This window comes from Phyllopteryx taeniolatus, chromosome 12, assembly GCF_024500385.1.
Source record: "Phyllopteryx taeniolatus isolate TA_2022b chromosome 12, UOR_Ptae_1.2, whole genome shotgun sequence".
In the NCBI taxonomy this organism is placed as follows: Eukaryota; Metazoa; Chordata; class Actinopteri; order Syngnathiformes; family Syngnathidae; genus Phyllopteryx; species Phyllopteryx taeniolatus.
Window position 1 is genome coordinate 16,800,348 of NC_084513.1, and position 24,197 is coordinate 16,824,544.

At 41.4% G+C, this 24,197-nt stretch overlaps 1 protein-coding gene and 1 long non-coding RNA gene across 3 annotated transcripts in view; one reads left to right on the forward strand and one right to left on the reverse strand.

The window, feature by feature from the left end:
* The window catches only part of asic4a (acid-sensing (proton-gated) ion channel family member 4a), an 85,926-nt gene that overhangs the window by 34,401 nt on the left and 27,328 nt on the right, over window positions 1-24,197 (forward strand). The window lies entirely within an intron of this gene.
* The window catches only part of LOC133486634 (uncharacterized), a 36,156-nt gene continuing 13,800 nt past the window's right edge, over window positions 1,842-24,197 (reverse strand). For both annotated transcript variants that reach the window (XR_009791088.1, XR_009791087.1), the window contains one exon: window positions 1,842-2,465. This is a non-coding gene — a long non-coding RNA (uncharacterized LOC133486634). The remainder of the gene's footprint in view (window positions 2,466-24,197) is intronic.

Genomic DNA, 24,197 nt, shown 5'->3' on the forward strand with positions numbered 1-24,197 from the left:
ATTTAAAACAGTTCCCAGGGGTTTCAGTAACGTCTTTGACACGCTTTGTTCGAAATTTCTGAAGTATCAAAAATTCACTTTTCACATAACACTTCACATAACATATATCTTGCCTAGCTGAAATTAGTCTACTTTTTTTCACCCCTTATAGTTCTGAGCCAGTGGTGAGTTTGGTGGAGACTGAGCATTTCAACTAAAGTGGCTAGGAAAATGGAAAGTGACCAAAAAATCTTTGCTCATGGTGGCAGCAGTTCATACGCATTATGTGAATTAACTCACTGTTGCGTCACAGTCGGACGGAAGTGCAGAACGGCTCGCTCCCAGCCTTGCTTGGTTGTTTAATTTCACACTTGATTGATGGGCACGCAGAGACCCAATTATTTAAATACAAGCCATGCAAAAGTCTGTGTTCTATATTATGTTTCCTGTAAAGATAATCTTCTAAATAGCATTTGGACACAGATTAAGTCAACTGCTGTCAAAATATAACACCAAAACTATTTTTTTTAAATAGTGTACTTTTCTGGTTTGCCTCCTGTATGAAGCACCTAGGATAGAGATGTGGAGCGCTGAGCTACGCTGCTATAAGGTCCATTTCATCATCACTATTGTTTTTTTTCTTTTCACCATCACTGGTACCCTTTTGTCAAAATACAGTTTTTCAGAGAATTCAGTGGTTCTCATTTTCACACATTTTCATCCCTCCCCAAAAATGTGGGTTATATTTTGAACTGTCAGGCATTGGACTTTAGAGCTTTCACTTTATCTCTATTTGTGATGTACTGTGATGAGAGCAACATAAAAGCAGGACAATTCTTTTGTTAAGTTTGTATTTTGGAAGACTGGCAGCACTTTTTAGCATTCATGTGCAATTTCTGACATTTTCCTTTGCATTGGTGACTGGACATTCTGCACCACTTATGAACATGCCCATGCAAATCAGATGAATAATCAAGAACAACATAAGCACACTTTAAAATTGGACAAGCACATGACAAAAGAGGAAAATCAGTGTGAGACATCATCAGCTTTGCATCGTCTCGGGAAATAATTTGTAACATTCGAAAAAAAAAGAACAGCAGGAAAAAAATAGTCATGCGCGGTATAATGGCTGATGATTCACACGTTGTTGTGATGCTTGTTATCAACTTGACGGTCATTATTCCTCATAAAGCTCACTGTTGCTGGCAACAGACATTCGAGAAATTATTTCGTTAATTCATTATTCATTCTTTTTCCCCAACGCAATCGTGAACTGTTTTGTCAAAATGTCTTTGCCTAATTTATATTCTTTCGTGTAAATTCACAAGAGATATGAGATTTGTTTTGCCGCCGCTGCTTTGTGACTGCATTATTGTGGCATGCATTCAGTCGGCTCAACCAGCGTTTTCAAATATTAACTTTTTATTTACTACTCACAGTACTAACTGTTCATATTTTTTAAGCATGGCTATATGAAGGATTCATTTGGTTTTGATTCTAAAACCTGCTTTTTTTCCCCGGATTTACTACCATTTTACTACGTTTTTTTGGGGGGGAGGGGTTTGGGCAATGTTGATTATACAGTGGCGCGTTGAGCTAGGACTGACCTGACTTGCACATTTTTTCGAGACAAAAGCTGTTGTTTGCCAGTTTTTTTTTTTTGTTTTTTTGCTTTGACTTGTGTTGTGATGTCTCTCAATGTACAACATGCGAGAGAACTCAGTGCACTAACCGCTAGGCTAAAAGCCAGCCAGCCAACCGGCCAGTGTCCGCATTGAGGCAACAGGGAGTGAGATTCACATACTCGCCCTGCACTTTTTGCTCACCTCTGTTACACATATATACAGTATGTACAGTATATGTATAGGGTAGCACAAAACGGTAAATTAATGACTGAGAGACGTGTATGCTGTACTGGCCACTTGTCCAGCACAGGGAACATGTAGGCAGATAACCATTCACACCTATGGATACACATTCAATTAATTAATATGGATTTTTTTGGGAACGTGGGAGTAGGGCGGAGCAACCGGAGAAAATCCATTTCAGCACGGGAAGAACAAAAATTCTAACACAAACTATCTCTACACAGAAGGATCCAAGATGAGATTTGAACACAGGTCCTTCTGACCGTGATGCTAAACCACATGCTTCACCATTCCATTGCTGTATTATTCATTCGTGTCATCTTTTAGAATTCTGCAGTTGCATTGGTGAAAGTAAGTAAGTCACAAGGCAGTTGTTAAATGCAGTACAATTCACAGACTAATAAATCCAAAATGTAATAAACTAATAAACTTTGAAATCAGCATAACCACAAATGTACATTTTGGGAAATAACTTGCCAAGCACTGTTCTCAGATGAATGTTTTGGCCGCTCCTTTTGTCCTTGTCCACAGTCCACTAGATCACATCATGGGGAGAACTCGTGCAGATTAAAAACATCCTTTTTAAACATCGCACACTGTGTCGTGATGAACAGGCTGCAGTGGGAAATACACAAAAAAGGCATATGGGAATACAAGACCGGGACAAAGAAAGCACCTGCTGGAACGTACACACATGCTGACTCCTTGTTACACCGCCACATCCTCTCTAATCTCTGATAAGGTTAAGGCAGCGTGTTCCATGCTTCCCCCTGTATAGTTCCTCCATCTGTTGCCCTTAGAGGCCACGGTTGGCCTTTGACTTTGTTTACACAGATTAAAGATGTAATGTGAAATCGTGTGTGGGATCAAATGGGGCATGGTGTAATATGATGAGTGTGAGGTTTCCAATGGCGTATTATCTCTGCTACAATACCGCGGGGAAAAGGAAGCAGGCGTGATGAGGGTCGCACACATTTCTACTCGTTGTCCACCTGTCTCCAATCTGTTTAAAGGTCAGATGACAAGGATGTTATGGGGTTAGTTAAAATTCATATTTGCATTCTTTATATGTTATGTAATACATGCACGTAACTTCCAGCACGTAAGTTTTCAACCATAGTTTAGTACGTAGGTTTTCAACCATAGTTTAGCTAAAAATTAGGTTTTTATGATGCATATTGAGTCCTCCCCGAATATACCCGAAGCTCAAGACACCGGGGTGTGGTTACTCTATCCACCACAAGGGCTACCAGAAGTGATGTTGCAATTGACAAACACAGCGCGCTGCACTTTATACTCAATGGCGAGCAACGTGTTGGACTATGAGGCGTCGGAGGATTTCCACGTACAGGATATATATCTGCTATATAATCACTTCAAAATGGCAGATGTGGTTTGTAAAGGGGTTCTAGAGTTATCAAGAAAATCTTTTAAATCTTTGTCCGCTGACCTTTAACCAGGATGATCGAGGGTGGGGAGCTTTGGAGGTGGGTGAAGGTGAGGTCGTCCAATGCAGAGTTTTTCGCTGGTTGATGGAGTGCAAGGGGAGATTGGACAAGGTGCAGATTGGCTGTGGGAGAATTTTGTGTGACACCGCAACAGACGGGAGCAGATTGACGACAGACCAAGAAGGTCTCCGACAGACAGGCAGGTGTCACCTGATGAACTGAAGGTTAACAAGCTCAGAATGGTGTTGCCATCAGCGCAGCCCTACATGACCACAAATCTGTCAAACTAGGACCCATCCAGTATGTCACCCTTCTTATATTATGATTCAATGATATCATTTATTCCGCTGTACCTCTGCTTTACCCCAAGTGTAAGATATTGATTTTGTCTCATCTTTTAAGTCACAACATTCGCAGAAAGTAGCCTGCTAACTACCCATCCATCCGTTTTTCAGAGCACTTGTCTTCATTAGGGTCACGGGTGAGCTGGAGCCTATCCCAGCTGTCTTTGGGTGAGAGGTCAAAAGTCAATTGCATGGCACATGCTATATAGACAAACAACCAATCATAAATTTTCTGTAGGACTTTTGACAGTATGATAAACGTAAGCAAAGATATTGCAGTATCACGGTATGTGTACAGTTCTAAAGGTTTGGGTAAATAACTTTTTTTCCACTAAATATGCTCTGTGGGTACATTGGCAAATCATTAGTCAAAAGCCATGCTAGTTAGCACATTTGCTTCCTTGGTAGCAAGTGTATAGTATTTATTTCACCAGTTGTATTGTAGACACGCTAACTCTTGTAGCTGCTTGCCAACATTAATTTCAAGACAGCATAAAAATTGAATTTTAATGATAACTTGCATTTGATGAAGTGTAAGCTGACTTTTGCAACAAGGGGAAAAGTCGTCGGGCTCGCTAACTACTTTGGTACAAGTAGTTGCATGGGGAGGGGTCGTGTCACTTTGCCTGTACAGTTGACTTTTATTTCTAGTCAAGCTAAACATCATACCCTAATGGTAATAAAAATATCACTTCTGACGAAGAATTGTAAGGCTGTGTGAGGTAGAATGAGACATTTGACAGCAATCAGCTCTGGGAGAAATTCAGTCACTTATCATGTAGACACACACTCCCACAGAGATCACTGGCTTTTTTTGGCTCTATTTCCTAGAAATCCATCCAGCCATTTTCTGAGCCGCTTATCCTCACAAGGGTCGCGGGAGTGCTGGAGCCTGTCCCAGCTATCTTCGGGCAGGAGGCTGGGTACACCCAGAACCGGTTGCCAGCCAATCGCAGGGCTCACATCGACAAACAACCATTCCCACACACATTCACACCTACGGGCAATTTAGAGTCTTCAATTAACCTACCATGCATGTTTTTGGGATGTGGGCGGAAACCGCAGCGCCTGGAGAAAACCCACGCAGGCACGGGGAGAATATGCAAACTCCATACAGGCGGGACCGGGATTTGAACCCGGGTCCTCAGAACTGTGAGGCAGATGCTCTAACCAGTCGCTCACCATATTTCCTCGAAATGAAAAATGAAACCTGGATTTCCATCCATCCATCCATCCATCCTTTTCCGTACCGCTTATCCTCACTAGGGTTGCAGGACGTGCTGGAGCCTATCCTAGCTGACTCAGGGCGAGAAGCGGGGTACACCCTGAACTGGTCGCCAGCCAGTCACAGGGCAGATATAAAAGAACTACCATTCACATTCACACCTACGGGCAATTTATAGTTTTCAATTAACCAACCATGAATGTTACTTTGGGGATGTGGTAGGAAACCGGAGTACCTGGAGAAAACCGACGCAGGCCTGGGGAGAACATACTAACTCCACACAGACGAGGCCGGATTTAAACCCAGGTCCTCAGAAGTGTGAGCCAGATGTGCTAACCAGTCGCCCACCATGCCGCGGAACCCGGATTTAAATCTGATAAATAATTTTAATTTAGCACATTGACCTTTTCATGTTCACGTTTTAAAGGCTGTGCTGCAGACTGGCTCTAATTAACATTAGCCTCTAGCAGCCTGACTGGTGTCTTCTGGGAAACAGAAACAATGCTGGCTGAGCTGTAGTCCTGTAAAACACAGCAAAAGGCCATCAGTTCATCTGTTTGGCACCCTCACTTCTCACTACCTCCCATCCCCTCCACTCTCACTCCTGTCTCATCTGCCACACCAGCAAAGAAAAAAGATGTTCAAAGAACCCACTATTACTCTCTGTGTTTCATTCAATCATGCCATTCTTAGAGCAGGAAGCTTAGAAAACAATGTCTTGTTAGCATCCACTCACTGAACTGCTGTGTGATTATGATCATTCATATCATCACTGGTAACAATTCCACATTTTGTTCTCACTCAGCCTCTTGAGGGAAATTGCACATTTGTCTCCAATCCTCACAGCAACAATGTGGTGAGATGAATTGTCACATTAGGATATGTTTCAGCCCCAAGTCCCAGGATGTCATCGCTCCAGTAAAGCAGGAATTCTATTTCATTTACTCTCAGATCAGTGCATTCTGGCATCTGCAACTTTATGGCTGCCACTTTCTCTGCACGTCTGTTTTCTAGTGGGCTATGGTTGTCAAATGATGCAACCCTACAGCACGCAACAAGGGTGTAGAAAATGCTTCAAAGTGTTTGCATGGTTGAAGGCTGAAAATCCACGAGCCCCACATTTTTTTGTCTTTTATGTAAAGCGGGCTAAACACATACCGACAGTCAGGCTAAATTTGACCATTTCCCATCCCTTACAATCAACATCAGCAAATGCCTGATTGTCAGATGTCTCAAAAAACATTATAAGTGATTATACTATGGTGTGGGGTATCTTAAGAATGATTACTGGTATTCCTGCCCAATCTGGATGGTCAGGCCCAACAGTTGTAATTGTTAAACCTGTTCAATATTTACAATCGCAAATCCTTATGTGTGTGTGGTCAACACAGAGTTGGGTCGAGCTTTCCATGATTGTGACTTGAAACGGGAAAAACAGCCATTTAGGAAACGACCTGAAGCTCATGCTGTTGCCAGACACAAATAGAGTAGCAACTGATTGTGTTGACTGGTTGTATGTGTCTCACAAGTCATTTGACGAGAAGACCGGATAAGCTAACAGTTAGCAAAGCTTCTTCTGTTTCTTCTTCTCTACAACTCTTTCTTCTTCCTTGTATTAGTATTCTGGAAGCCTTGTGGCACCATGCTGCCTGCCAGTCTTGGTACTACAACAGGAGTCTGGTTTGCGGGCGAGCACTTGCGATTGACTGACTCACCCACGGTGGATGAAGTAGCAGAAAACAGTCAGTGAGGTATTAAGATGCTTTACAACCTCCTTGAATTTGCTACACGTCATGAGACATACACGCAGGACCATATTTACTTCCATAAACACGGAAGTACGTGTTTGTGGGCATGAGCAACATAACATCAGGTTTTGTGCGCATGCGTGTCACATCGCTGACTCATTGCATCCACATTATAGGTCACATTTGTTTTTGTAATGTGAACAACTACATCAAAAGATGGGATTTAACAAAAAAATCTGGATCGGCATTATGCCCTGCAGTGTGAACATATACAGGTTAAAAGGTGTGTCTGAGGCATCTTCGATTATACCTCAAAGAAATGCTTCCTTCTGTAAGTCCATCTGGAGCATATTCAGTAATCAAGGCAACCAATGTTATAGATATACAGATCCCATGATAACAGTCAATAGGGTCTGAGGACAAAGATATAAACATTTGCAACATTGGTGCCCTTCAAGGCCAGCGGAGCAAAAGCAACAGTTCCATGAAGTGCTAGTATTGCACATCTTTTCAACATCTTTTCTAAAGCAGCATCCTGGAAAAAAAATGATGTTCAACCTCAGAGATTACACTGTCTGTTGGTATTCTGGCAGAGGGGGGCTCCATGATGTTCTGAATCCTTTTAGACAGAGAAGTGATTCTATCTGTGACTGAACATATTTGACCTGAATCCCATGATTACTTCAGTGAGGCTCTTAACAGAGCTTATTCTACATTGGGGGTGTTTAGAGTAGCCTCCTGCTCTCCCTCCATGCAACGATGCCGATTTTAGTAGCATCCAAAAGAGGATAAAACAAGGCGCCTGATTGATGGGAACCCTGTTCCCCCAATCTTTGAACTGTGCATCAAAGCTCAGATTTATGATTCAAGTCACATCAAAAGAGCCTGAGGTACGATATTGTCACAGTCAAGAGTTTGCCTGTAATTGAATTCAAAAGCACAACACCAAGGCAGATTGCAAGAGAATTTCCCAACGACAAGATTTGCACCCAAGTCACAACCCTGGTACCCTGAATACCATCCAAATCAAACTCCCCTCGCATGTGTCTTCACGTGTCACAGTGAATCCCAATTCCCCCATCAGACGTAGCAGCGGGCGACGCGATCCCCGACAACTTTTCACATCAGTGGAGGGATTAGAGGCATAAGGTTTACGCTGGCCTCGCCAGAATCCATGATAACGTTTCTGATTCAGCAATTTAAACTAATTTCAAGGCTGGCTCTGCAGCAATTTTCTGGATCAATGGAATGTCATAGCACTCTTGGTCACTAGCTCTTATCACAGCTAGCGAACACACAAGGATGCCATGCTAATTTAATACTGTGGAGGCTTGGAGGGGCTGCGCTGCTTCTACCTGTGGTGTAATGCTTATAGTTATTACCTGGAGACAAAGAAATTTACGAGTCCGAGTATGCACATGAAATAATACATTGGAAGGCACATGTAGTGAATAATTCTATTGTAAGCCACTATTCATTTTAAAAAAGTAAATAATGAATTCAGAGCATAATTTTATTTTCTTTGAAGTCATGGTTCATCTATTTTTAGAAATTTTTTTCAACATTTTTTTCTGTACAAAACTGTTGAAATAATTTCTGTGAACTGTTTTTGTTAGGAATTCTTTCAGGATGAACCCAGTAAATTTTGATGTGGACCTGAAATCTGAATCCAGGAATTCTGTTTTCTATTTAGTATTTTCCTTGATTTAGCATGGAATAATGAATCATACTAACAAAATTCCGGCATACAGAAGGCGGGTATGAGAAGATGTACAATTTATTTATACTGTATTTGGCCTTCGTGGTGGTGGTCTGTGCTGCAGTGGCTTTGGGCGAACATCTGAAATGTCTCTCCTTCCAACCAAACACTGCAATTCTAATTATGTTAATGTATTCCATTCTATTTTTATAAACATGTTGACCATAAATACACATTTTTTAGATTTAGATTTCATTGCAATAAATGTGACACCTGGCCATTTTGTTGTCATAACGTATCGCCTTAAGCCCCCTAACATTAGCGCATGAAATAAACAAACCATTTCCATTGTGCTGCTTCCAGGCTGGACTTTTATCTCTTTGACTATTTCTTGATGCTTCTGCCCTTAATCTCAGAAAAAAACAATATATGTTCCACCTGAAACATCAAGCTAGTAAATGTAGCAAGTATGACGAAAAAATGCAAACGTATTGACACAATGCAGAAAATTGTAATGCTGCAAAGATTTTCTTTTGTGGTTATATATATGTGGGGGGAGGGGGGGGGTGTTCCTCTGGGGCGGCACGGTGGTTGACTGGTTAGAGCGTCAGCCTCACAGTTCTGAGGACCCGGGTTCAATCCCCGGCCCCGCCTGTGTGGAGTTTGCATGTTCTCCCCGTGCCTGCGTGGGTTTTCTCCGGGCACTCTGGTTTCCTCCCACATCCCCAAGCACATGCATTAATTGGAGACTCTAAATGCCCATAGGTGTGACTGTGAGTGCGAATGGTTGTTTGTTTGTATGTGCCCTGCAATTGGCTGGCAACCAGTTCAGGGTGTACCCCGCCTGCTGGCCGATGACAGCTGGGATAGGCTCCAGCACGCCTGCGACCCTAGTGAGGAGAAGCGGCTCAGAAAATGGATGGATGGATGGATGGATGGATGGGTGTTCCTCTGGCATACCTAGTCCCATTTTCTTATATTTCAATAGAAAATGGCAGAGTAAAGCCACACAGGCCAAGGAAGCAATTTCCTCAACTACATGACAGCTGTACAACTATACGGTGGCAAATGTTGGAGGAGAAACGGAGGAGGAGGTAGGGGCAGATAAGGGGGTGAAAGACACCGTGGTGGCACTAGCGGAGTAGCGAGGTTAATCCTGCTGTTTAATCTGTGGTCGGTGGGAGTGGGGGAGGGAGTTTATCTCTGCTGCCTGCTGCCGTGCTCTTCTTCAGCATCCAGCATTCCTGACAGGGTGACATCATTCAGCACGAGGTGGTGGGAGGCTAGCCGGGGTGAACGGGGAGGTCTATACCCCGCCTCGTGCATACCCTGTCATGTGGTTTTGTGACGGCTGCAGTAAGTTAAATGGCGCTGATTCTGTACATCCGTTGGGACCGATCACTGACAACATCAATGTCCATGTTACGGTGCAGCGGCGATGAGGGGGGGGTGGGCGGTGGTGGAGAGCAGTGAAGAAGGCTAGAACTCGTTGGCCCGCAATATGATGAGAACTGGCAAACAGAACAGCTGTCAACTACCTTAAGGCAGCAATGAAACAACACAAATTCCATGTGGACACACGGAACATGTCTGCTAGTGTGGCTATTTGTGAAAAAAACTGAAACACGGAGCACCATTTCTCCCAAAAAGACACAAGCCTTTATAGTTCAGCTTTCCACTCTGCTTTGTTTTAGCTACAATTGTGTAGGGACTGTTTGCCTGCAGCAAGATGTTCGAACTATTATTATCGACACTAAAAAATTAATCCAGCCTCAAGAGTGAATAGTGTATAAATCCTTGAGACTTGAGATGATTATCAGCACTTGACCCATCGTTTAGGATTTAGCCTTGAATCAAATGCCTCGAAAAAGTTATCCAAAAGAACATTTACTCATCCATTTTCCATCCATTTTCCATCACAATTCTCATCATCAGAATCACGGGGGAGATGGAGCCTATTTCCAATGGCAGTTTCTGGAATGTCCATTATGTGTGGCCCAAAAATTCCACCAAAGGGGGGTTTCGCACAGGGTGCCATCCAAGCTAGGTCTCCCACTGCCTATGTCCCCTGACTTTGTACTAAAGGTGGGGTACACGCTGTACTGGTCGCCAGCCAACCGCATGGCACGTATGGAATACCATTCACACTCACGTTCACACCTATAGACAATGAATTTTACTTGAGTGTTTTTGGAATGTGGGGAGAAGCTGGGAGAATATTTTAACCCCCCAAAGAAGCTAACATTCAAGCTAGAGCCGCTTGACTCGGAAGCAGACCACTAGTCCACCTTGATGCCCTCCAAAACAACATTAAAAGGTGAAATCTGCTCAAAAGGAAGCGCTTTTCCTCTATTCACAAAAGTGCAGCATATGGAAAACGTCTTCCTGTTGGCTTCGACTATCTGTTACAATTACACATGTAACCGGAATGTTTCCTTTTGATTTATGTAGGTGTGAAGTATTTGTCAGGTGGCTGATTGTCTTTGCCTCAAGTTGCTTCGATGACCTTGAGTGTAATGGGCTTTAAACCACGAAAGCTGTCATGTGTTTTGCATGTCACTAGAGAGACAAATACCTATTATGACTGAAAGGTGTGTATCTCAGACATACAGTATAACCATGGAATGACTGCATGGCAGAAAAAGAAGTCATTCTTCAGTAATCCCACATTGATTACCTATCAATCTTATTTTAAAAGGAAAATGCACTTTGGCATAATATATTAAGGTGGAATGAAAAGTTTTTAAACATTCAGGGCATTGTGTGGCATTTTGTTTGTGATCTTCTGCTTGCCGTCAGAAGCTATTGACCTTTTCAAACCCAGCCTCCAATTCAATATTGCTATGTGTTGCCTGAGATCCATATATTAAGACAATTATTACAAAATTACCACCGTAGAGTAGTAAAATTTTTTTAATTTTATCATGTTTTTGTTGTTGTTTCGATAATTAGTAACATTAATGATACTGTCATGATGTGTGTTTTTGTTTAGATTATATTTTGTTTATCTTGTTTTCCTGTGTCCCATGTCTCGTTAGGTTTTCCTTTACACCTGTTCTCGTTAGCCATGTACCTCGTGTCTACCAATCAGCTCCCTCCTGCCACCCTTGTCTTGTCCAGCTGTGCCTCGTCAGTTAGCTTGTATTTACCGTAGTTCCCTGCTATCTTTCACTCTGTGTCTGTTCATTGTTGTTGCTGTTAGCCATGTTAACCTAGTCCTACGTTTCCTTTTGTGGTGGGTTTCTTTGTAGCTTTGAACCTTGCTTTCTGGACTTTATGATTTTGTGTTTTGATCCTCTTATGTATAATTATTTACTCGCCCTTTTTGTTTTTGAAATTCAAAAATAATTTTGGAAGCTCCTGCACTCCTGCCTTGCCTCCCTGCTTCCCTGCATTTGGGTCCTCCGCCTTTTGCCTCAACGCCACGAAAACCTGCACTCTGATATACATTGCTTTGCCAGAAGCTGTCTGGTGTTTATGCGAATTGCATAGAGCAAATCTCTGCAATAAATGAAGCTCTCAAGCATTTCTAATCTGTGGTTTCTTGGTGTGAAAAGACACAATCATACATACATTCAGTCATTCAGAAATTGGATGAAACACCAAATTTGTTTTCTTTTTCCTTTTTTCCCAAACATCTTGCATTGAAGAAAGACTTCAGTTCTTCCTGATGGGTAAAGGGCTGCATTTACAGTTATCCCTCTGGAACCTCCCATTTCCAAAGAGATGCTCTGAAGCCAAAACATCATGAGTCTCTTGGTCACCCACACCAAGCAGGATTTACAAACGTACAATTGATGTTATCATGACCACGATATAATCTTAATATTTTGTTGGATAGCCTATGGATCGCTTTTGCACTTTGAATGCAGTTGAAAATATTACCTGGGCAAGTGCTGGCATGCACAACATGAAAGTGGCAAATCATCAGATCTTTGACCTTGATTATATCAGGGCAGATACTCGGTGAAAATCTATAGATTGGTTGAGGGTAAGATTGCTTAATCACTGAAAAGAAACCTCTAGGGTTGCTGAGTACAAATTAGCAAATACGGCAGACTGACTGCCAAATCTAATCACTGGTCTTGCTTTACAGTTAAAAATCATCTGCACTGGGGAACACAATTTTTGTTGAGTTAGGTCTGACAGCTGTTTTTAACCTATTTGAGTAACATTGTCCTCTATGGTAAACTCCTGTTTTCAGTGTTAATGCGCATTTAATGGCAGGAGACAGGTGTGTTATGTGATCGAGGAATTTATTGGCCACTTATCCTTGGCTGTCAAAGTAAGCTTCTGATGAACAAGGGCTCTGCTTTCATTTCACAGTGTCGTGTTGTCTTTGAATCTTGTTTCATATAGTCGTTTTATCCAATTAAACAAAGTTGTCATTGTCTATTCCGAACATGCTGTACAGTATGTCGTTGATCAGTAGCCTTCTTTGTAACTGGATCAAAGCCCTCGATGATCTTGTGTGCATGTAGAAAGGAGTCGGGTTGAATATCAAATGGACTCAGATTCAACTCAAAGTATTACACTACATTTGTCAGACGTTAATGTCATAATCATTTGCTAATAAGAGCTTAATTAGATGATTTTCAGAGTTCTAAAAAGGGGAAACAGGAAACATGCTTTCAGAAATAGATCGCCTGAAGTCTGGACATTAGTCACTTGGATCAATCTTAACAAACACTGCATTTTATATACAAAAAGTCAAAAGCAACAACTTGATTACTTATTCTTTTTTGTAAAATAATTAGTAGTAGGATGAGGGTGCTTCATCTTTGAACTGTGTTTCTTTCTTTTCCTTCAGTAAAGTACATTTTTCATGGTAATTCTCACGGGGAAACTTGTAAAACTCATCCCACACACCCACACACTCTGTAAATTTTACATTTCACGCTACTACTGTGTTGCGATGTGTTGTCTTTTGTTCTGTTGTTGCGGTGTACCTGAGCTTACCACGGCGTATCATCTTTTCTTTCAGCTCTGGGCTTGAACCCCTTGTTGATAAATAGTTAGCGCCAAAGGTCCAAAGTTTTCTGAAAGCACATTTGGCCGCAAGTTCTTAGCGGTATTATTACTGTTAAGCGCAGGCCACTCATGTTTGTTGATGCCCACAAATAGCAGTTACTTTCATTTTCATTGTGCGATAATGCAGTAATGCGTTCTCTTCAGTGATGTATTCCTTCTCCTCTACACAGTATATACTGGACATGATATCAAATTCACAATTGAGCAACTGTTGGCATAGTACTTCATCATTCCTGGTCACTCATTGGTCTACCAGATTTGTAATCTTGATATCATTGTAACATTTTGGTATGTATGGTCAGACGTCACAAATGAGCAAAAATGTTAACTTTGCCTGTTGCTCTGCCTTTTCTCTGGGTGCTGCAGTATGAAACTTAACAGTCTCCACTATGCTGCAGCATAACCTTATTGTGGCCACCAGCCTCTTGATTGAGAATGAACACAGGACCCTCATTTACCCCCATTGCGCTTAATGACAAGAAAGATGATTCTTTGCGAGGGTGTTTACTTTCAACTGTGTTCATTGCCTATTGAAGCATTTTCCGTGCTTTGCTCAAGGACCCCTCATCCTCAACAGTAATCACTAAGCAAACTCGCAACACTCCAACAACGAGTTGCAATTTCTTTTTGTCCGCAACAGGACTCGAACTGTGAGGCTGCGGTTCCAAAGCCAAAGTCGTTTCAGATGAGGCTCCTTATCTGTGCATGTCATCTGTGCAGTGGTGGTGTATAGATAAAGCTATACAAACATGCATTTCTTCCCCAAAGCGACAGACTCACGTTTAAACATACCTGACTGCCTGAATAGATCTGCAATTGCTGCTCCTGCAGCCGTTCAACTGGGGAAACAAGAAATGACTAGTCTCCACAGGATAGCTCAGGAAACAAGGGGACATACTTGAAGTTCACGTTGGATCACATCACACACCATTGCAACCAGTTCCACGCTGAAAATCAAGGACATCTGTGGATCCTCAGAAAATCCCGAGTCAAGGAGCAGCTACATTGGACAAGCTCAGCTGCCTCACCTAAAATGTGTCCATCTGAGGAAGCCCAATTCTCATTAACTAACATAATCCTGTCAATGCAAAGGCTGTGAGAGCACAGGCCTTTCAAATAATTGGAAATGTCTTCATTCCAAATGGGTGCCCAGGGTTGCAGCCAAATAGAATTATGTTAACTGTGCTTTAGGTAACAAAACAGCAAAACTATACAGAAGGGTGTAAATTTGAATTTCCCATTAAAGGATTTAAATTAGTGCAATAAATCAAGGAAATCCAAATAAGAAATACGTCACTGATGGTGTAGTGGTTCACTTGCCTGCCTGCGGCTTGAATTCAAACTCAGTGTGAATGTGAGTGGTTGTCTGTCTCCCAGTCCAGGGTGTATATAACCAAAACCAGATGGAATAGGCTCCTGCACCCTGTAACTCTGCACATGATAGGCGATATAGAAATTGGATAGAAGGATAATTTAAGAGGGAGCACGATTATTTACTGGACAACTTGGAATTTAATTTCTGCACCACGGACCACCAACATGGTACCCACGGGCACTAGGTAGTCCCCAAAGACCACGTGTAGCCTTGCAGGTCTTTTCCCAAAAAAAATAGCTAACCAGTGATGGGACATTATAATTTCCTAGGTACCTTGTAGAAGCATTTAAAATTTAAACACTTGCAGAGATTTATAGAAAATGTTGCATACTGATATTTGTCGATTTTCCACCTTGTCACATCAATATTTCTAATTATTGTGAGAAATGATTATCATGATCGTTCTTCACTGATAAATATTATCAATAATAAGATAACTAAAGGTAATTTGGGCAAATCTGTTATTTCAGAAGTGTGTATAAAACTGGTAGCCCTTTATATTGTTTATCAGTACCGAAGAAGTAGCTCTCAGTTTCGAAAAGGTTGCTGAACCCTAGTCTACACTAATGCAACTGCGCACATAACACATGCATAGATTGTTTTTTTACTTCTTGTATGAGAAAACACGGTGTTAAAATGATATTTAACAACCCAACATATTGCTTCTCTGTAACCCCATGTGTCTGTCTGACCACTTGTTTGATAATTATGCCTCAAGGCTCCAGAGATCTAGCGAAGAGCTTTGTGTGCCTGTATCTAGCGAGAGCAAGAGACGGAATGCTTTTGTCAGCAACATGCGAGCACTACCAGTTAAATGTCAGCTAATAAGGCTAAAGGGAAAACTAGAGCGTGCCCACAAAATCTCTTTAAAATGCACTATGATCTTCTTAGCCTGCAGCTGTATTACTAGGTAGTTGTAAAGCAAATTTAGCTGGGGAGAAAGTCAATGAAGTGATGATGAAAATGAGCCCCTCTTGTACAGTTGATTGATTTTGTTTCTTGTGAAAAATGGCACGTGCCCAGGGAGTACTTCTCTGCACTACACACACAGCACAAGGCACGGGGAATCATTTTCATTGGGTTTTCTCATGAGTGAGGGGGCACTTAATGCCTTCAATTGGCGAGCCGCTGGAATGGTTGACCTTGCCTGAAATATGCAAAGCAATCATAAAATAAAACACTTTGTTTGCCTCTAAGCTTTTTTTTTGTTTGTTGCTGAAACAGATCAGACCTCCCAACTCACGCCGCCTCAACTGGTAGCCAAATATTTTAAAAGCGGGTCTGTACGTATTTCCTAAAATCAAAGTTAACAGACACTAACCATGTTTCAAATACATAAACCAAAGCTGCACTTAAATTAGGTCTGACAGCCGTGTGTGTCACCAACTCGATTTTAAAATATCGGGACCTAAATCTTATACCAGGTTCTAGGTATTTAAAAGGTGAGGTATTTCTTAAGTGTGAAACACAAAATCACTTAATTTTGAAAAATCTTTTAACAATGGGCTACATGTGTGGAGTCTCTCATGTCAAGTACAATGAAGGGGGGGGGGGGAATCGCTTCCTGCTTTACCCCAATGGGTTGCAGTATTCCTGGTCACTAACGCCTGGCGGAAATGTCATTTAATAAGGCTAGAACGGCAGTCTCACAGTAGGACGTCATTTTAACCAGTTAAGGGAAATAATAGCATCTACATTGTTTCAAACACAATTCAAAGGGCTCCGCTCAGCCTGCACATCTTTTACTTTGACACAAATAGAAATGTCTGGTTTTAAGCATCACAGCAGCGTTTCAAAGAAACAAGCAAAGAAAAACGGAGCATTTTATCTACAACTTTGATGGAGACCTTTGCACAACCCCTGTTTGTTCACCACACTCTCCAATGTCAGCAAAAGCAGGACTGGGCTTTATAGTTCCTCTTCGCTTGCTTGGAAAAAAAGTTGAACTCAAAGTAGGTGAAGCTTTAAGTATCGTGCATAATCCCCTTTACTTCTGACAGGAATAAGAAACTTGCCCGTAAGAACACTCCACGGATTTTTAGGTTAGTGTGTGAAAATCCAGAAGGATAAGAGATTGTCCCAGTGGATACAGGCGGATTAGTGTATCTATTGATTTGTGTCATCTTGAGGAGCACACAGTATATTACAAGCACATTAAAAGACAGTAACTCTGCACATTAAAATGTGAAGTGCAGGCAATGAACACTTCAAACGTCTTCTTTGCAACTTGATGAGCTCTTCCTGTCAAGTTTGAACTTGAAGTCAATTGAGGACTTTTTATGAAACTCAATAATCAAGATAGCATAGGGTCCATGTTAATATTGCAAAGAATATACCATGTCAAGCAACTGCTCCTGAACTAAATCAGCTCTTGGAATACTTTCACACTAGTTATGTGAAAGGTTCATCCGACATACTTTGTTAAGAATGGCAACATAAGTTTCAAGGAATTCAAAAATGTTATAGAGCTGATGATCATGTTTAGTTGTTGCTTGGCTCGGACATTGTAAGAACCAGATACTGTGTTTGACTTTATTGCACCCATAGATTTTAAGCAATTTCATCATTCTACGTATATAAAAAAAAGATCTCCAAGTTTATGTTACTAGTTGAAGGTGAGTTATACAGACATCTCCGTCAGGACCACAGTCGGCGCATGTCCCACAAGAGGGACAAAAAATGAATGCCCGTCGTCCCCAGTCAAGACCGCATAGACTGAATATTTCATATTGGGGCCAAGCACCATTACAAAAGAAAAGAAAGCATTATGTTTGGTTTCATTTGGCAAAGATGCTCTGTCGTTAAATAGTTGCTGTGCAAGGATCTCGTGGGAAATTAAAAACATATTGTGCCACAATTTCCCTGTGACTCGGGAAGTCTCTTGGGAGAATACTTTTCAAATTTCTAATAAAGAAGATGTGAAATTACAGTGAGGGGACCTGGCATTAATTAAACTGGGAATTTCAGTGAGGTCAACTCTTCATATTTATCTGTTTACACCCAAGGCTCAGTCGCGTATAAAGACTGCTTGGTGTATTGAGGTCACTGCTCAGGGGTGAAACAAACGTGTGGACAGTCTCAAGTATGATACTGAAATGATTTCTATTATAATAGATGGAAAATCTTATGTGGATGCAATGTTTTACAGCACAGTGGACCCTGCAGGAGGCACACACAAAAAACACTTTCCTGTGACTTTTTCGCCAAGAGGCTTTTTTAAATTGTTTAATCTTAACATTCTCACCTAATTTGTGAAATTAACATTTTAAGAGGCTGCGTTTGCATCTTATAATGATTCGCTCCAGTGTGCGAGATTATTTCTGCTGCCGCAACACAAACCTAGCGTGTAGTTTCGTGAGTTAAAAAAAAAAAAAAAAAAGCAGCATTAATGTTTCCTGTCCCGGCACAGGAAACTGCTGTGCTTCTTACTGCGCGGGATACTAAACCAGCCGCTAATGGTGGCGGCTGCCCTTTCGCTGCTGTAAACTGCAGACTGCAGAAAAGATATAGAATGTTCGATTGATTTATTTTGTGAGAGAGCAGTGAAATAACAAACCTGTTGGTTAAGGGAATAGAAATTGTCACTGTCCAATGAAAATCCCATTTATGATGAAACTGTTTTGTTATTGTTCCAGAAAAAGGAAAAAAAAAAAATCCTATAAGTGACATGGACTACTTTCAACAGACAATGACGATATGTGTTAAACAGCTGCGACGGGAGGGTCCCTAATGGATTCGCTGAACCAGTCGTAGAACTTGAAATAATTAGCATCTCCCCGTGTTAAATCATTAATACTTGTACTCCTGTTCCCTTGATCTCTTCTACAAGATCAATTTCTTTGAAGAGGTTTCTTCAGCATCTAATAATTCCTAACTAAAACGATGTATTTACTCTTATTTCCATGACATGCTGCTCTTGCAATGTAGCCTCATTAACCGCCTTGACTAAAGAGATGAACACCGTCAAATTAGGAACATTTCCAGCAGTGTGTAATGAACACGCTCATTCTCCATGACTTGCTGTGTGGGCTGGAGGTTGAAGAGCGGCATTTGTAAAGCAACTATTCTTCATACAGGTTGGGAAATTTTCTTTTCATTAACTGAAATGTTGTGTGTCAAATACTGACCATTCATCCATATTTCATAACGCTTGTCCTCATTAGGATCAGAAGTGGTTAGAGTAGACAAAAATTGGAATTTAAGTACTGTCACTTTAGAATAATATGACTTCAGTTAAAAAATAAAAGTAGTCCCCTCCAAACTTTTACTTGAGTAAGAGTATTTAGTGAAAAAAACATGACTTGTACGGAGTAACTGTTGAGTAACTACTGATTTTTAAATCAGAGCATGAACATTAAACAGACAAAAAATACTAAACAGGAATAAACTAATTTAGATATTGCCCAACAATATCCCTTTAACTCAAACAAAAATAGAAGTTAAATCTTTATGAAAGAACATAAATTAAGGGAAACTCAGCCACAAGAATTCATCTTTGGATAATTTCACCTGTAAAATCTCAAATGTCATGAATGCTGTCGCTCCTATTAAAACTAAGACAATCGTGAGGCGACCTAGAACACCATCTGCTCAAAAATTGAACACTGGACGCTTCCGTGTTAGCAAGCTATAGACCCATCTCAAATCTCCCTTTCATAGCCAAGATTGTTGAGAAAGTTATTTTTAACCAACTCAGCAATTTCTTGAACTCAAATGGACTTTTCGACAAATTTCTTTGGACATGAGGCCCCAGGAGAAGCTCAGCCATGCTTTTATCTCAAGTAGACTTGACTATTGTAATGGTCTTCTGACTGGACTCCCTAAAAAGAGCATTAAACAGCTGCAGCTCATTCAGAATCCCGTAGCTTGGGTTCTGACCAAAACAAAGAAGTCAGTGCATATTACTCCAATTCTAAAGTCTTTACACTGGCTTCCAGTCAGCTTTAGAATAGATTTTAAAGTTCTGCTACTGGTCTATAAATCACAAAACGGTTTAGGTCCTGAATACACAAATGAAAGAGTCCAAAGCAAACATGGTGAAGCAGCATTTAGCTATTATGCTGCACACAAATGGAATAAGTTGCCAACAGAAATGACGTCAGCCCCAAGTGTGCATGTTTTTAAGTCCAGGTTAAAAACTCTTCTTTTTTCCCATGCTTTCTAGAACATTTCCACTTTTAAATTATATTTCTTGCACTGTACGCTGTTTTAATTGTATTTTTTTCTTTGTTTTAAATGCTTTTAATCATGAAAAGCACCTTGTGTATGAAATACGCTATAGAAATAAATTTGCTTTGCTTTGAATTAAATTTCTTTGTTTACATACTGTACACTCATGAAACAGCACAATAGTCTCACCAGAAGCCATTCCATAGAAAAACAGCAAAAAGGCATCTCAGTTCTTTCACGTAGTCTGTAAGCATTTCTATCCCATCCTAAATCCCAGCACCCCTTAACCTCTGATCCTCGTAAGGTAAACATCAGTTGAATGTAAGGCCAGGGGCGTTCTGTTTCTTCTGAGTCTGACTGCAAGTTGCACGCCATTGTTTACTTTTGTTGTTTCTGCCTGCCACGCTTCAACTAAATTAGTCACTTTGATAACTTTGCTTCTTTGTGGAGCAGAGTAGGTTTTCAGTGCAGTGACTGCCTGGCTCTGTTTGATTGGTCAAAAGGAGCATTCCTTCTTAACACAAATACTCAAGTGAAGGGTAAAAAGTATGTTGCTTTAAAACTACTCTGATGAGTAGAATTTATCCCAGTAGTGAATGTTGTTTGTTTCTAACCACCTCTGATTAGGATTGCAGGTTAGCTGGAAACGATCCCAGCTGACTTTGGGCAAGAGGCAAAGTATATTCTGGACGGGTTGCCAGTTAATCACCATTCACACTCACAACCACACTTAACCAACAAATGTAATTAACTATGGTAATTCCTCTAACGTTCATGGTTTTTGGCATGTGGGACGAAGCCGTAGTACTCTTGGCTGTGCTTCCTTTCAAAGTAATTACCTTCTGATCGTTAATTAGTCATTTTTCCGTAAGCGGAAACGTAGACCATGTGTCCAACACTGCTGGTTTACAGTCTGAGGTTCTGGGTTTGAATCTCAGCTCAGGCCATCCTGTGTGGAGTTTGCATGTTCTCCCCCTGAGCTTTCACGGTGCGCTCTGGCTTCCTACCACGTTCCAAAAACATTCATGTTGGATTTATTACAGACTCTGTAAATGGCTGTTTGTCTATTGGTGCGAGTGTACCCCGCCAGTAGCCCAAAAGTCAGCTGGGAAAATTTGACCTGTGACCCTGAATCTTTGCTGCTCAACTGCATGCAACAATCCCAAAGCGCCCAAAAGCAGGCACGTCACTCTCTTCATCACATCAGCTATCCTCCCTGGATTGGGTTCTTTCTAGGTTTTCTACGTTTTTGGTTATCAACACTTGAAGACAAATATCGTTGTAGTATTGTTTAATCAATCACATAGTAAAATAACCAGGAACATATTTTTTTTATGTAAATGCTATGTAATGCTATGTAGCGGTGCACATGGTAGACCATTTGGAGATGAATTAATCAGATATATCACTAATTAATTGCGAAACTTAATATATTCCTGATAACAATTATTTGGGTGGATTAACACCAACTATTTGGTGATGTTTTATATGGCAAAATAACACTGCGTTTCACCAGTCACACTAAATCAGGCCGGCTTTGCTGTGCAGCTCAGCAAACAACAGTGAAAAACCAAGGAGGAGTGATGGATGGTGCCTCCTAACTCCTCTTGTTGTTTGTTTCATCAGTTTTTTTTAAAAAGGACCCCTCAAAAAAAGGGAGAAAGCCAGTGTTCTGTACCGTGCTGGAGGAAGACATGCTTGCTTGGGTAATCCTTCACCGTTGCTTTTGCACACACTTTTCTGAGCACCAAGGCCAGCCTTCACACATCAAGGTGTCTATCCCCTTTGGATAGGTTCACTTGATGACTTTCCATCCCGATATGAGGGCTTGCTGGCTGAGATGGAAGTGCCATGAGGATACGCTGATATTGATTTCTTCATTTCACTGCGCTTGCTGATGTATTGACTGCAATGTTGATCAGACAGCACAGTGGAAGTGGAGTAAAGAGACAACAGACAGTAATTAGACAACGTGAAAGTCAGAGGTTGTAACCTTTTCATTTGTTCGTAGAAGTTTGCTTCAATCTTGTCTCTGTCGACCCAAAGCTGCTCACACTGTTTTGCTCTGTGAACTACGATCAGACACCAGTTTAGAAAAGAAGGCACGGTGCCGAAAAATTGACTTTTTGATTGCTTGTGTACAAATTGTTGGGTCAAAAAAATATTTTATCTGCCTATTTCTATGTGTCTGTGAGCAAGATATTCTGCATTTCCATCCCACTCTTAAATTACAGTGGGACTAATTTACATAATAACTACTGAGTCCCACTCCGAGTTTCTCCGTCCATCACATGATCAGCTGGGCTAGGCGAACATCCAGAGCGACTTTCAAGTGATTACTTTTATCCCCACACACTGGGCTCTGCTTTTGCAAGTAGAAGCGAGCAGCCAGCATCAGCGCGCACTCGCCGGCGAGAGAAAGTATGCCCACGGGGTCGAGCGACGCGGAAAAGGCAATGGCCAAATGCCGGTCGGAACGCGCACACTCACTGGCGAGATCCAGCCCATTACTGCATTAATGCCCACGAAGCTTCTGTTGTTGCGATGTCCACACCTTGAACAGCATTGGTTAGATTTCAAAACATTCCTGTTCTATTTTCAAACTATTTGAAAAATGATTAATAGCTTGGAGGTTGGGGGTTCTTCCTGTGTAGATTTTGCATGTTCTCCCCGGGCTTGTGTGGGTTTTCTCTTGGGTACTCTTGCTTCCTCACACATTCCAAAAACATGCATGTTAGGTCCATTGAAGACTACATTTTCCTTAGCTGTGAACGCATTTTTTTCTTTGGGGACTGGAATGGACAATGGAGCTCACCCCCCTTACAGCAAAGATTTTGAATTGGGAAATCGTTACCACATGGTAATAAGGCCCGCAGTGTTTACAGACAGCAGTCATCTGATGTCTACCGAGGTGTATTTTGCAGCTTGTTGTCACAGCGCGGCTTTAATCAAATAAACATGCTCTGTTCCTGACATCTGTCGCAGCAAATTATAGATCTTGGGTAGAGTTGCAGAAAGCAGTCTTTAGAGTAAGGGCTTCATTGCAATAACTCGTGTGTTATGAGTTCCTAGCCGGAAATTGTCTCCTATAAAAGTACGCTCTGGAAGCAAGGAGGCCACATGGTAACTACATTGCAACTTAAGGAGAACAAACTAAATCATGCTTATTATTATAACTATAGAACTCATGATCTTGTCAGGCCTTTAAAGACGACATCTTTTGGAAAATTTACTTTTTATCAGCTTGTATACGAATAGTTGTCTGAAGTGCCTGCTTAACTATCAAGTGTAAATAAACATCCATCCATCCTTTTTCTGAGCCGCTTATCCTCAAAAGGGTTGCGGGCATGCTGGAGCCTATCCCAGCTATCTTCGGCCAGGAGGCGCTACACCCTGAACTGGTTGCCAGCCAATCGCAGGGCACACATAAACAAACAACCATTCACACACACATTCACACCTACGGGTAATTTAGAGTCGTCAATTAGGTTACCATGCATGGGATTTGGGAAGAAACTGGAGTGCCCGGAGAAAACTCATGCAGGCATGGGGAGAACATGCAAACTCCACACAGGCGGGGCCGGGATTTGAACCCCGGTCCTCAGAACTGTGAGGCAGATGCTCTAACCACTCGCTCACCGTGCCGCCTGTAAGTAAACAACCAAGTAAAAATGTTGTTATCTGCCCGTGATAAAAAAATGTGTAAGTGAGCCGTTATGTACTTCTGCCCCACTGTTACATAAGAGGAGGGGGATTTTTATTTTTTCATTAGCCTGTGGTGGCTTTGCACACGTGCCATTCATTTGTTGTATGGATGCAGAGAGGCAATACCGGCCAAGCCTTTATGGGGCCCTAAGCAGAATTTAACTTTGGGCTTCCCTTTCATCATGTTTATATTTCGAATGTGTTTTTAAAAATCCTCATCTTTTTGGGGGGGTACTTCGCTTCTGCCTCAGGCAGCCCCGCAGTGGGTTGAAACACTACATCAAAGCCAAAAGGTCAGCAGCGTTGCAATGAGTTTCGAACATACTGTAGCTGCAAGTACAGACTTCAGGTATGACAGCTTTACGGTGGCACTGACTCAACTCACTTCACAACAAACAGCAGATATACACGATTATTAACAATTATTCCAAAAATAATCTCCCAACTGTTTATTGCCAATCACAGTTGAAGTTTATCGTCAAACTAAACATAAAACAAAGAGAATTACACTTTGTGTATGTAAAACAACCACATAGCTTAGACTTTCACTTTGCTAGCTTAATGCTAATGCTAAGTAGCATCTATATTGCAGTGCTATAACCC